General features: G+C 38.9%; 2 non-coding genes across 2 annotated transcripts; one reads left to right on the top strand and one right to left on the bottom strand.

The window, feature by feature from the left end:
* The first annotated feature begins 8,702 nt into the window (after positions 1–8,702).
* On the top strand, positions 8,703–8,809 carry LOC141636238 (small nucleolar RNA R71). Its single transcript, XR_012540863.1, has one exon. It is a non-coding gene; the product is annotated as a small nucleolar RNA R71 (small nucleolar RNA).
* A 3,275-nt stretch (positions 8,810–12,084) lies between these two features.
* On the bottom strand, positions 12,085–12,192 carry LOC141636318 (small nucleolar RNA R71). Its single transcript, XR_012540938.1, has one exon. It is a non-coding gene; the product is annotated as a small nucleolar RNA R71 (small nucleolar RNA).
* Positions 12,193–13,459: the final 1,267 nt, after the last annotated feature.

Below are 13,459 nucleotides of genomic sequence, written 5' to 3'. Positions count from 1 at the left end.
CTTGTCCTCAAGCAAGAACTAGACTCGATCCTAAAACCTATTGGAACGAGTTCAATCTTAGAGCGAAATGCAAACCGAATAGCCTAAACGAATTTAATGCAACAACTAACAATCAATTAGCGATGTGAATCATGCAAACGAGTTATGTAGTTGTTAAAAAACTGCTGAACCGTCAACTATAGAGACTTATCATTATGGACTCTCACGGGTCGCTCATATCACACATAAGCACAGGTGAATATATATAAAAGATAGAACGAATTCAATGTGATAACTCTCACCTAACTACGACCTATAAGACTATGCCTGCAATCTAATGTGAAAATAATCTCTACAACCGTACATATGCATTCCAACCAAACAAATGACCATGACACATGCCGAGGTAAGTATGGATATGTGAGGTATGGGCAGGAAGGGCTAAGATAAATTTGGATAAAAACAGAGTTAAAGGCAAAGCTAGTAACTAAGGGAACCAAATAATAACAACTTCCAACTTCTTGCTCAAGATTAAATCGATGAAACGGTGCTATAACTAGCACTAAACTCACAACCCAACAACAAGTAAGCTCCCCAACAATTAGAAATGATACATGGGAGTACAAAATCACCAACTCATAACAATTGCAACATGTGTTTTTTCGAATTTTCTTTTTCTGCTGCAGTACTCAGTCGATCGACCACTTGGTTCGGTCGATTGACTGACCTCTTTTTTTTTTCGAACTCTTTTTCCTTTTTTTTTTCTTTTTTTTTTTCTTCTTGTCGTTTTCATCTTCCCAACATCATCTCAAAATGAGCATTAGCCACCAAAAACGAAATAACAATCCCGAAAACATAAACTACTAGCTTGACAAGGGCAGGCTAAATGTAGGATGTAGTAACGGGACAAAAAGGCTATTTTTGGCAGTGTGGAGCTTATGGGCAAAATGAATAAAGGGCGACCTCTTCCACATGTGTCAACTAACCACGAACCCGAATGCATATAGGTATTAAGCAGATTAAGTTCATATTTATGCATATTGATGTAACATGTCTCACAAGGAGTAACTACTCACATTCCTAGATAAACCGGTCATGAATGACACCAGTTATGAGCTCTAAACCTCAGAAATATAAGTAGTTTGCCATAAATCTAAGTTAAGTTTAAAGTTCAGCAGTAAATTTAACGAAAACTCATAGACTATGCAAATGATTCTAGTAATAACATGTCAATTATGCACGGCTTAGGCATAAACAGATGAAAATGCAATGTCATCATTAAAATACTACCGTTCCGACTCGACCTACATGCCAAAATAAACGTGCAATTTTTTTGACTTTTTTGAAATTTTATAATTTTTTTTTTTTTTAATTTTGTATATATATAGGAAATGAAATAACAAATGCAAACTCAAGTGTAATAAACGTGAAACATAAATGCAATAAAACATGTGAATGCAACGCAAAACCCTTCCCCAAACCAAATCACAAAATGCCTCCATTGTGCAAAATCATGTAATGAAATAAAAGGGAAACGAGAATTTGCGATAAATTAACTAAATAAGACATGAAGAGGAACTCAGAAACTCACAAGACTTTAAGCGCAGCAAAAGGAAACCTCCCCAAACCAGCGTGAGCTAGAAGGTTTCAGTAGCCAGCAGTGCTACTATAGGTACCTGAAAAGAAGCAAAAGTATCGCGCGTAACTCCGAGAAAAAATTTACGAAACCCGAAACTATGTGCAAAATAAGGAAACGGAAGAAAACAGAAATGAATCGGAGAAAAAAGTGGAGAAAGGACTCCATCAACTCCGCAAATCGACCAAACACAGCAGGGGAATGGTCGTGAAAAGGTACAATAGCGGGGCACGGTCGATCGACCATACAGGCCAGTCGATCGACCGGGCTAACAAGAACAGAAGATCCTGGTGTCGCGGCTCACTCGATCGACCAAGATGGCTAGTCGATCGACTGAGAAACCTGCTGTAAGTTTCTGATTTCTTCGAATTAGCTCAATAAATTGAGCCAATATGGTTTATGTGTTGGAATATGTGTCCTCCGACAATAATGCGATCACAATTGTCGATCATATTGATCACATATTTAAATCTCATATCAAGAATACGAAAGGGATGATACATTACAAATATAGTCAACTGGTCGACACATATCGGTAATGATTGGCTGGCTAGAGTTTGACATTACTGTCGTGCGACGGTGGTGATCAGTTGATCCCTTGAGGTCACACCTAAAGGACGATTCCCTTAGTTGGAAAAGGTTAATTAATTGTATGTCGATACAGATTAATTAATTCCTTAAAATTGAACAAATTATTATCATAAGAGGGAAAATGACATCTTATTATAATGTGATGAAATAAAATTTTATTTATTAATTTAAGAAGTTATATTACTAAAATTAATCGGTGTTTGCGAAACACGCGAGATGAGAATGATAAGTTAGTTATAATTACAAGATGTTGTAAATTATACTAACTAGCATTTAAATGACCATTTTATGAGAAAGTAATTTTGAATTACTAGTCAATTTGTTAAATGTGATTTATTTAATTTATATATGATATTTAATTTGTTAAATATGCATTTTAAATTAAAACATGACATAAGACATGTCACATGACATACAATTATACAATTGGCAAAAATAAAATGGACACCATATTACACATCAAAACCGAAATTGGTGGGATATGTTAGAAGTTTTGTCTTATTCATTTGCCTTATTCATTTGTCTATGACACTTGATAGTGACATGACTATGGACAAAGGCTTACACAATTTGTCTTGTGAAGACAAATAAAAAAAAGGAAAAGTCCTAAAGACCTACCCACCCCACCGGTTTTGAAGACACACAATTGAGAGTTTTTCCTCTCAATTTTTCTATTCTCTCATGTTTTATGAAAAACCAATATTCTCTCTCTTGTTCTTCATAAATTCAAGTTTTATGAAACAAATTTGTTCAAATCAATCACTAATAATACTAGTAGTAGTATATGTGTATTAGTAACAGATTTTATGGTAAACCACATTACAAATATCTAGTACATATTAGTTTGTGGGATTTTGGGATAGTCTTGGGTGCTACTTATTGGAGGGCTTCTATTTTGAAGTCATGGATGTTCATCCATTATTGGAAAGCTCAAGAACTAACAAGAAGGAGATCTTGTTGGTGCCCATAAAACCGAAATCATATAGTAAGATTGATGATTTCTTCTCTACTACCTTTTTGTTTGCATGCATAAGATCTAGAATTTATTTTATGACTAAATAAATTTGAACATATATGAATATGTAAATTAAAGAGATAATAATTCCCAACATTATGAACCTGCAAATACACATAGTAACGCGCCCAAAATTGCGCAAAACCCAAAGTAATAGTCTAAAGTATATAAATCCTAAGCAAACTTATAAAAGCGACGTCTCGCGCAAATCAAAGCAATAAAGAGTCTAACAATAGCAATAAAATGTTTTAAAAAGTCTCAATCAACTAATAGTTAATCAAAAATGGCCACGGGATGGCCCACTTGTTCGGCTTCTGGCTACAAGAAGTAGCCTCTACAGTGCTCATCTTCTCAGCTACACTCCTATCAATTCTAATATCCGCAGAACTCAACGGATCAACGTCTCTAACATCTTCCCAATCAATGACCTCGTCTGGCTCATCAAAATCCAAATCGGACTCCGTCACCTTGACTGGCTCCTCATCAGTGCCATAGCTAAAACATCCTAGAACGCCTCTTTGAACGTTTCGCTCCTTCACAACTGGAGCAACATGCGGCTCTAACTTCCCCAAACCAGTTTCTACAATATCTAAAACAGAAGAATCTTCCTCCAATTTGCTCCTAATCAGGGGCGGAGGTGTTATAACATGAGTAGGCATAGGGGCAGGCATATCAGAAAGCACAAAATAAGATTTCTTCTCAGAAATTGTATTACAAGTGACTGGCCACATAGGATCTTTCTTCTTAGCTGTCTGGGCAAAAACAATGGACTGTTTCCCCACTTTAAAGGTCAATGTCCCTGAGCCAACATCTATAACTGCACCAGCAGTGTGCAGAAATGGTCTACCCAAAATGATAGGAATGTGAGCATCCTCGGTTATATCTAGTACAACGAAGTCAACTGGGAAAAAGAACTTTCCTATTTGCACAGGAATATCCTCTAAGACTCTTATAGGCTGGACCGCAGAGCGATCAGCCATCTGTACTGTCATGTTAGTAACTGCAAACCTAGTCAATTTCAATTTCTTAGCAAGACTCAAAGGCAAAACACTAATACTGGCCCCTAGATCACACAAGGCCTTCTCAATAGAAAAGGTGTCAATATTACATGGGACTAAAAAACTACCTGGGTCTGCTAGCTTATGAGGTGCAGTATGAGTCAAATAAGAACATGACTCCTCAGTTAGTGTGACGGATTGCACAGTGTCAAGTGACTTCTTTTTAGACAAAAGCTGCTTCATAAATTTCGTGTAAGCAGACACTTGATTAACTAATTCTAAGAAAGGAACTTGCACATTTAAACTACGAATAACATTCTAAAACTTGTTAAACGATACTTGTTCCTTTGTCGCCAACAATCTCTCTGGATAAGGGCTGTAAGAAGCAACTTAGCCCTCTCCTCTAGGTCTCTCATACTAGCATCAGTGGACTTAGGCTGAAAATCCACTACGTTGTCCTTGTTGTAGCTCGAACCTTCTTCAGACCGTCTCAAGAATTAACCATTAATCATCATTGGGTCATACTTTGGAACCGGAACAGACCCATCAGCATTTGGATCTTGCCTCAATAATTTCGGAGTTGTCGTACCCCGAAACAAGTGGTCCCTCAAGTTATCTGGCATTGGAGGACGAAAAGGTTCACGATCAACAGTATCCTCAGTCGATCGAACCAGTCGATCGACTGACTTCCTCAACAGAAGCATCTTGTTTGCGGATGGTCGATCGACCGGGTATGTCAGTCGATCGACTGATATACCTGTTGATCGTCTTTTTCTTGCTACTGATCACTCCGCCCTTTTTCTTGCTTGGTTCCGCCTCATCTTTTTCAGTGACATCTTCTACCATAGCGGGCCCATCAAGGGTAGACTCACTCCTCAAAGTGATAGCATTTAGGGTCTCTTTTTGATCCGGCTTCGACGGTAATTGCCCCGGAGCTCGAGTTGCACTTTTGCTTGCCAGTTGGGCAATTTGACTCTCCAACATTTTTGTAGAAGTCTCTCTAGCTAGAGACTCCTTTTGCAGCAAATCCGACAGATTTTGAACCATGTTTTTCAACTAAGAAATGTCAGAACCTTGAAATTGCTGCTGCTGAGGCACATAGGGGGGGCTTTTGAAACTACTGTTGCTTATGAGGGGGCACATAACTTTGCTGCTGCTGCTGCTGCGGTCCCGGATTAAGGACATTCTGGTTAGTCCACCTCGAATTGGGGTGGACATTAGAGGGATCGGGATAAGTACCATTCTACCTATAATGTTGAAAGGCAGCACATGTTTCATTTGAACTAGTACAGAACTTCGAAACATGTCCCTCTGCTCAACATCTTTTGCATGTAAAGGGACCGTCTGAAACTGCATTAACTTTATATATCCCTCCTTTTTGGGATCCCCCAAAATCTATCTTGTCGAATCTCACAGTAAGGACTTCTATTGCAGCTACAGCAGGATATTCAGGCCGATCTTCTCTGATTTCCTCTAGAATTCCCATGCTCAGCTTTATGGGTGGCAATGTCATCAATGATTTTCCACCCCTTTGTCTCGCCATTATTTTCTTGAAATCTCCCATTAGCTGTAGCATCTAGGATAGCTCTTTGATCATCATAAAGACCATTGTAGAATTGGTTGCACAGAAACGATTTCTCAAACCCATGGTGTGGAATGGTTCGCACTAGTCTCTTGAAACGGACCCATGCCCCATAAAAATCTTCATCACGACCCTGTTTAAAACTCGTGATCTGAGCTCTAATCACATTGGTCTTCGAGGCAGAGAAATATTTCTTGTAAAATGCTAGGGCCAGCGAATTCCAATCAGTAATCCCGTTAGCAGCTCGATCCAAATCTCGGTACCATTCCCTTGCAGCATCATGATGCGAGAATATGAACATTGTCTCCTTCACCTAGTCCTGGGTCACACCTGCTGGTGGGGGTATGGAACAGCAGTAGTCAATGAATGTCTCCATATGTTTAGCTGCATCTTCATTTGCAGCTCCCCCAATTTGGTTTCTCTCGACCAAGTTGATATAAGACGGTTTTGGCTCGAATTTCCTTTCCGTCCCGGCTGGCAACGCGAATCCCATATAGAGATTCTCAGCTTTTGGCTCGAAGTGGCTGGCTATACTTGCTTCTTCAGCCATATCTGGAGATGTAACGGTCTCAGCTGAGGAAGTAGAAACAGGAGATGAAGGTGGATCCTCCTCAAATAGCTTGTTCTCGTAGTAACTGGACAGAGTACTCAGCTCTTCCTCTGTCGACAATACTCTAGATGATCGTCTCAACTCGCGCAAAGTCTTTTCGATCTCAGGATCAAACGGTCTCAATTCACCAACCTGTGACCTGCGCATAAGAGGAAACTACAAGTAGAATATGAGAAAAGTTTAAGGAACAGATGTCCCTTAAACTAAAAAAAAGACTAAAATAAAAACAACTAAAAATTAAACAATTGCCTCCCCGGCAACGGCTCCAAAATTTAATACCGTCGTAGAGTACCAAAGATAAATTTATAAATCCAAACTACTAATATAGCTAGTGGCAGTCAGGGTCGAACCATGGAGAGGCGATGCAATTAATAGTTGTCTAATTCTAGTCTAAGGTAACAGTGTGTGGGGGTTTGAGATGAATAGTTCTATAACCTAAGGCAATCAAATTAAAACTAAACTAAGGCAAATAAATGAGTGATTTAAAGAACTAAGATGAAAACAAATATTAAAAGTGTGCCAAGATGGTTGGTTCACTACAGTTTCGGCGGCAATATCCTAGGTAAGTTTGAAATAATCACGTAAGATGGGAAAATAGGAAGTCCTCTCGGTCCACTCTTAACAGTTAGCATCTTTCGATCTAGCTACAGGTCCCTAATATCACTAGTACTGACTTTCATCCAGAAAAGCGATTTAAAAGCCTAAATTAACTTATCTCTCGATCTTATTAATTTAGTCGTCTTAATTAAGTAGTCTATTTCTCTCCCCTATCTTTCGATCTTATCGGGTCGGTCAATTCCTAAGCATTCAACTAGTCGCGTGCACTCGATTCGTCAAATATAGCAATTAAATTAATAAAAACGAAGTTGTTCTCACGTGAGCCAGTCGATTGACCAGGTAGGCCAGTCGATCGACCATGGCGCGATTTAGGTCTTCCTATTTTATGCCGCCTACACTACAGGTCCCCTACATCCTAGCACTAGCTACTCATGATTATGATAGAAACAACAATAAGATTAACAAACAAAGCTACTGAATTCATGATAGAAATGACTAAATATTTAACTAACATAAAACGATAACTCGGCTTTGGGAATTCTAAACTAGCAATTCTAACTATGAACAAATTAAAGCAGCAAAACTGAACAAAAGAACAGAAGAATACCGTAAAGAATTGAAGAGGAAAGATCAAAACCAGATGCGGAAGTAAACTTTATTAACGAAATAATAATCTAAGCAAATGAATTAATTAAAATTCAACTTTTTGTGATGAACCCTAATAAACTCGATGATAAAGACTTGATGCCTATTCTCAAAACATCAGGTTACGTTATATAGGAATATAACGTGATTCTTATTTCCTAAAACCTAATTACATTGGGCTTTCTCGTCTTTTAATTTCCCGTCAGATTAACGGTTTGGTCGATCGACCAATGGGGCCGGTCGATCAACTGAGATACGCTGAACAGTAGCTTCTGTAAGTCGCGCGCTGGTCTATCGACCAAGGGCACCGGTCTATCGACCACTTCAAAAGGTACTCGGCTCGATTTCCACTGGATTCTTCACATTTCTGCAATATCACACAAAAGTAGACGAAAATAGGGAAAATAGTAGCATAAACTACATAAATGAGCTCTGAAATGCGTGTAAAATAGGGTGTAAAACATCATATAAATGACACGCATCAGTAACCTTGGTTTTGGTTGTAAAAGGGTCTTTGATTTTGGTTTCTCATTGGAGGTGGGGTGTATGTTGTTTGAGGGTTTAGAACATTTTGGCTCTTGTATGAAAGGTTGGGATGGAATTTGGTGTTTTCATTTTAATAATTGGAATAAGGGGTACCACTCTTGTATGCTTGGAAAGCATTTACTTTTTCACTTGTTCCCCTACATTCACTTTGGTCATGTCCCAAAGTTCCACAACTCTTACATATTCCACTTGGAATTGATGAAGATGCCACCATGGCATTAACATGTTGCTTAGGTGATTTGGAGGCTTCTTCAAGTTTAGCCATAGCCTTCTCAAACTTCAAGTTGATGGTATCAATATGAGCACTATGAGCACTAAGTTGAGCACCCAATTGAGTAATAGAGTCCACTTCATGCTTTCCTCCTCTATTAGCCTTCCGAGGTCTACTATATTGTGAGTTATGGATCACCATTTCCTCAATCTTGTTCCATGTTTAATTATCGTCAACTTCGGTGAACATACCATTTCATCCCATGTTGAGAATGTTTGGGGAGTCTTCATAAAGACCATTCCAAAATTGTTGTACCAAGAACCACTCACTAAGTCCGTGATGTGGACTTGAGCGACAAGTTCCTTTGAATCGCTGCCAAGCTTCATACAAAGATTCTTCCTCCCTTTGTTTGAATCCCGTGATTTGGGCTCTTAGCATGTTAGTCTTTTCCGGAGGGTAGAACTTCTTGTAGAAAGCAAGTGCCAATTTCTTCCAAGAGTAGCCTTATCAAGGCTCTTTAACCATTGCTTCGCGGTACCAATTAAAGAAAAAGGAAATAAGACCAATCGAATTTGGTCTTGAGTCACTCCGGTTTGAGAAATCGCATCACAAAAGTCACAAAAAGTCTCCATGTGAGAATGAGGGTCTTCACTAGGCATCCCCCCAAATTGGCTTCTTTAGACTAATTGGATAAATGCGGATTTTGCAATGAAATTACCGGTCAAATGTTGTGGTGTGGGAGTACCATTTGGTAGGTTCTCCTCGGTTGGTATGGAATGTGATGAAAATTTAGGCATTGTGGGTTGATTTTGTGGTTGATTTTATGTTGGGTTCTCCTCTCCTTCTCTTGCAAAAGGGTTGATGAACTCTATAGTATTTGGTTGAATATTCACAACCTCACCAATACCTCTCAAAGTATTTCTAGCAAGTCTTCTATTGTTGGTCAAAGTTCTTTCAATTTCGTGATCAATGGGTAACAAGTTACCTTGTGATCTTCTAGACATGCAAAATATCAAACAAATCAAAAATAAATAGGACAAACCTTGAGGAGTTTTACTTCCCCAAGGCAAAGAATGACACAACTAAGAACAGTCAAAGAAAATCAAATCAAGTTAACACCGTCCCCGGCAACGACGCCATTTTTGGTCGGACTATCATTTTCGGTTACTTGTCGTTAGGAGTACCTAGACCAAAACAATATTTATAACTTCACAAAATACTCTACTATTAGTAAAGAGGTAAGTAAAGGTCTTATCACAAGGGACGGGTATTGATGTAGGATTTTCGATTGCAAATGGTCGTGTCTAAGGGTGTCACAATTTGGGTTGAGATAAGAGATCACTAAACTAAATAAAAATGTAAATAAACAAGCAAGATGATTATAATGAGATGTAGACAATTGATTAAAAGCACTAGGGTGTCATGAGTTCATAGGGGATTCATGGGAATTGATCATACAAACATATTCTCAAATTATAAGCAAGCAATTATTGTTGTGATAGGATCGAGTTGGTTTATATCTTACAATCCTAGGAAGGTTTGGGTCCCGGAGCCGAATCGATTAGATTGTACAACACCTACAAGTCGACTTAATCCTCCCTACTCAACTATATGCATGGTCTAATGAGACTCGAGTTGGTTTATGTCTTACAAGTCTCATTGAATAGGTAAGTGACGGGTAAAAAATCCAAGGATTCATAGGCTCGCATTTCATCAAACATAACATGTGCATAAGTTGAGATCACAACAAGCAAGCAAATAAATTATGTGAACATATTATATTAAGCATGAATCATTCCCCATGTTGGTTTCCCCTAATTTCCCATTAACCCTAGTTAAGAGACTACTCACTCATTATCAAGTTTAACATGCTAACAAGGTTGTCAATTGATACGTTCATATTCTACACTTTATCTGCGGTTTTGGCACGTATTTCCATGCGTATTTGTTAGCCTTAAGATACTATTTCTCCCAAAACGGTTTACTTTGCATTTTCTTGATTTATTGTAGAAATGAGTGGAAGTAAGCTAATCAAGCCTAAATCGTACTCCGGAGGCAACTTCAGGGAAGCTTGGAAGAAGGAAGTTCGGATTCACCCACCTTGGGATGCGTGCAAAGGAGTGAAGAGCTGAATTGAAGAGAGGAAGAGCCACTGCACAGCATCACCAGTCGATCGACCACTCCGTTCATCGATCGACCGTTGAAATCAGCGAGAAGTTTCTTTTTCGCATTTACAGTCGATCGACCATGCTGACGGTCGATCGATCGACCGATCATGAAATGAGATTTATTTCTTCGTGTTAGACTTTTAAAAGCCCAACTTGTAATTGATCTTTTGGCATCTTTAATCAGTAGAACGCAGCAATTATTAGGTTATGATTTTCATTATTGAAGAACTCAGTTTTTAGATCTAGTTTTGAAGACGGAAAACCTCGAATTCGATTACGTTGTTCATCTTTTCAATTAGTAAGTTTTATGCAAATTTCCTCTTCTTTTAATTCTTGTTATTTCAATTCTTGTTTTACCAATTTAATTCCGCAATTCATCTCTTGTATTTTGTCTTTTATTTAAATTCAATCATGTCAATCTTGTTCTTTGTTATCAATTTAGCAATTGTTTTAGTTTTAGTCATGCGTAGCTAATTGTTTTGATTGGGAACGAGGTGAGCCATGGCATAAATTAGGATTGTTTGTTAGCATGAATCCTTCTGTATCGATCTTGTTGTCTTTTGATAAGCCTTTTTACTAGATTGAAAGATTAGTAATTAGAATTATCATTAGATTGGAATTTCCTTTGAGCGAAAGCTTTGAGAAATTTCAGGGAATTAGAAGACGGCAAGGTTAATTTGAGCATAGATCGAAAGGCTTGCTTATACCCCCTGAGACCGTATTATAGGATTTGTGCTACCTTATTGCCCTGACCATTGCCATGGTGAACCGAATTTCCCGATTTTCCTTTTATCTTGAAATTCTTATTTAAGCAATTAGTCATTAGTATCAACAAATTTCAAAACCCCCCTTTTAATTGTTACTTCTATAGACTGAAAAATAGCAAACAAAATCAACCTTGTCTCTCTATGGTTCAACCCTTACTATCACTAGCTATAGTTTTAGTTTGGAATTATAAATTTAATTTTGATACAAAACGACGGTATCAAATTTTGGCGCCGTTGCCGGGGAGACGGTGTAATTCTGTTTGCTTTATTTTTAGTTTATTTTTCTTGTCTCTAGGAACTTTGGTTCCTTGAGGCCGTTGCTTACCTTTACTTCTAGTTTTACTTTTGCACAGTTAGAAGACAGGTTTTTGAGAGGAAGGCTTAAGTACTCTCAGTTCTGCGAATATGGCTACAAAATATGATAATCTTCAGCCAAAGGAACACCATCTTCCAAAGGGGCACCAGTTACCTACCCCTACTACAAGTAACTTTGAATTTCGTTCCTCTTATATCGATTTAGTGGAGCGAAATCAATTTGCTGGTCTACCAGATGAGGACCCCTTGAAGCATATGGAAATTTTCACGGACTACTGATGTTCCATACCTATACCACCTGGGGTGACTCAGGATGAAGTAAAGGGGTTGATGTTCTTATACTCCTTGAAGGATTCGGCGCGAGATTGGTACCGCTACCTTGATAGGGTAGTAGCTGGAGTCACGGATTGGACATCTCTAGCATTAGCCTTCTACAAGAAGTACATCCCACTTTCAAAGACTGACGCCTTGTGAAACAAAATCACAAGTTTCCAGCAAGGAGTTGATGAGGATTTTTGTGAAGCATGGGGACGTTTCAAAATTTCGTCCGAGTTGTCCCTCGTCATGGCTTCCAGCAGTGGTATCTTTGCAACTTATTCTACAATGCTTTATATGATGATTACAAGGTCATCCTGGACGCAGCTGCGAATGGTAGGTTTTAAAACAATACCGGTCAGAATAGAGGTTGGAACACTATTGAGGAAATGGCGGTCCATAGACCTGAGTTTGGGAGTTCACGTGGGAATTCACGGAAGCAAAGTGATGAAATGAGTACCGTCGTGACACTCATTACTTCTATTACTGCCCGTCTTGAGAGGCTCGAGGCCTCTGAAGCTTCCAAGGAAAGAGTTGAAATTCCTATCCATAATTCAGATGAGACCGCGAAGTTGAGAGAAATGGTCCAAACTTTTTTGATTCAAGTGGCGAATATGTAAGCAGCCGGGCTTGAGTCCTCAAAGAATTTTGTAAAGCAGTTGGAAAATATAGAGGCTAAGCAAGTCGCAAATTCTTTAAACAAATGTGAAGGGCCAATTGAAACGATTAATGCCATTAATCTCAGAAGTGGTCTCTCTTTTGAAGGTTCCGACAAGCCAAGAGGAGACTCGGAAAATGATGAAGAGGCTAGTTTAATTTCCGGTGCAAAAACGAGCTCAATCCAAGATTTCGCCGATCGACCAACATTGTCGGATCGATCGATCTAATGTCGAGATAAAATAGTTTCTGATCAGAAACTATTCACACCCAGCACAGGAAGTCGATCGACCAACATTGTCAGTCGATCGACTGAGTCACCTGACAAAATCAATTCTGAACAGGAACTGTTCACGCCCAGCCAAGTTGGTCGATCGACCACTCATATCAGTCGATCGACTGAGATCCCAGTACAGGATGCAAATCCGTCAACTAGTTTGCATGATTCTTCACTCATTGATGATTTGACGGGGGTTTTAAACCTACGGAAGCCGAAGGTTACTGATCCTACGGCCAGTGTTGCAGTCCCGTATCCGGAGCGTTTGAAGGCTACTAAGCTGGAGCGTAAGTTTTGTAAGTTTCTGGAGATGGTCCAGAATCTCGAGGTAATGGTTTCTTTCACTGATTTAATTACCCAGGTACCCTCTTACGCTAAATTTATGAAAGATATTTTAAATCGTAAGAGAAATTTTCGTGATGATGGTAATGTTGCTTTTGTGGAAGAATGTAATGCTCTTTCGCAAATTAATGTACCACCTAAATTAAAGGACCCGGGTAGTTTTTCAATTCCTTGCACCATAGGTAACCACGAAATTGGAAAGGCCCTTTGTGACTTAGGGGCGTGTCGTGTCATGCCGTATTCTGCT

Source organism: Silene latifolia, chromosome Y (genome assembly GCF_048544455.1).
Source record: "Silene latifolia isolate original U9 population chromosome Y, ASM4854445v1, whole genome shotgun sequence".
Taxonomy (NCBI): domain Eukaryota; kingdom Viridiplantae; phylum Streptophyta; class Magnoliopsida; order Caryophyllales; family Caryophyllaceae; genus Silene; species Silene latifolia.
This window is presented reverse-complemented; position numbering and strand designations above follow the sequence as displayed.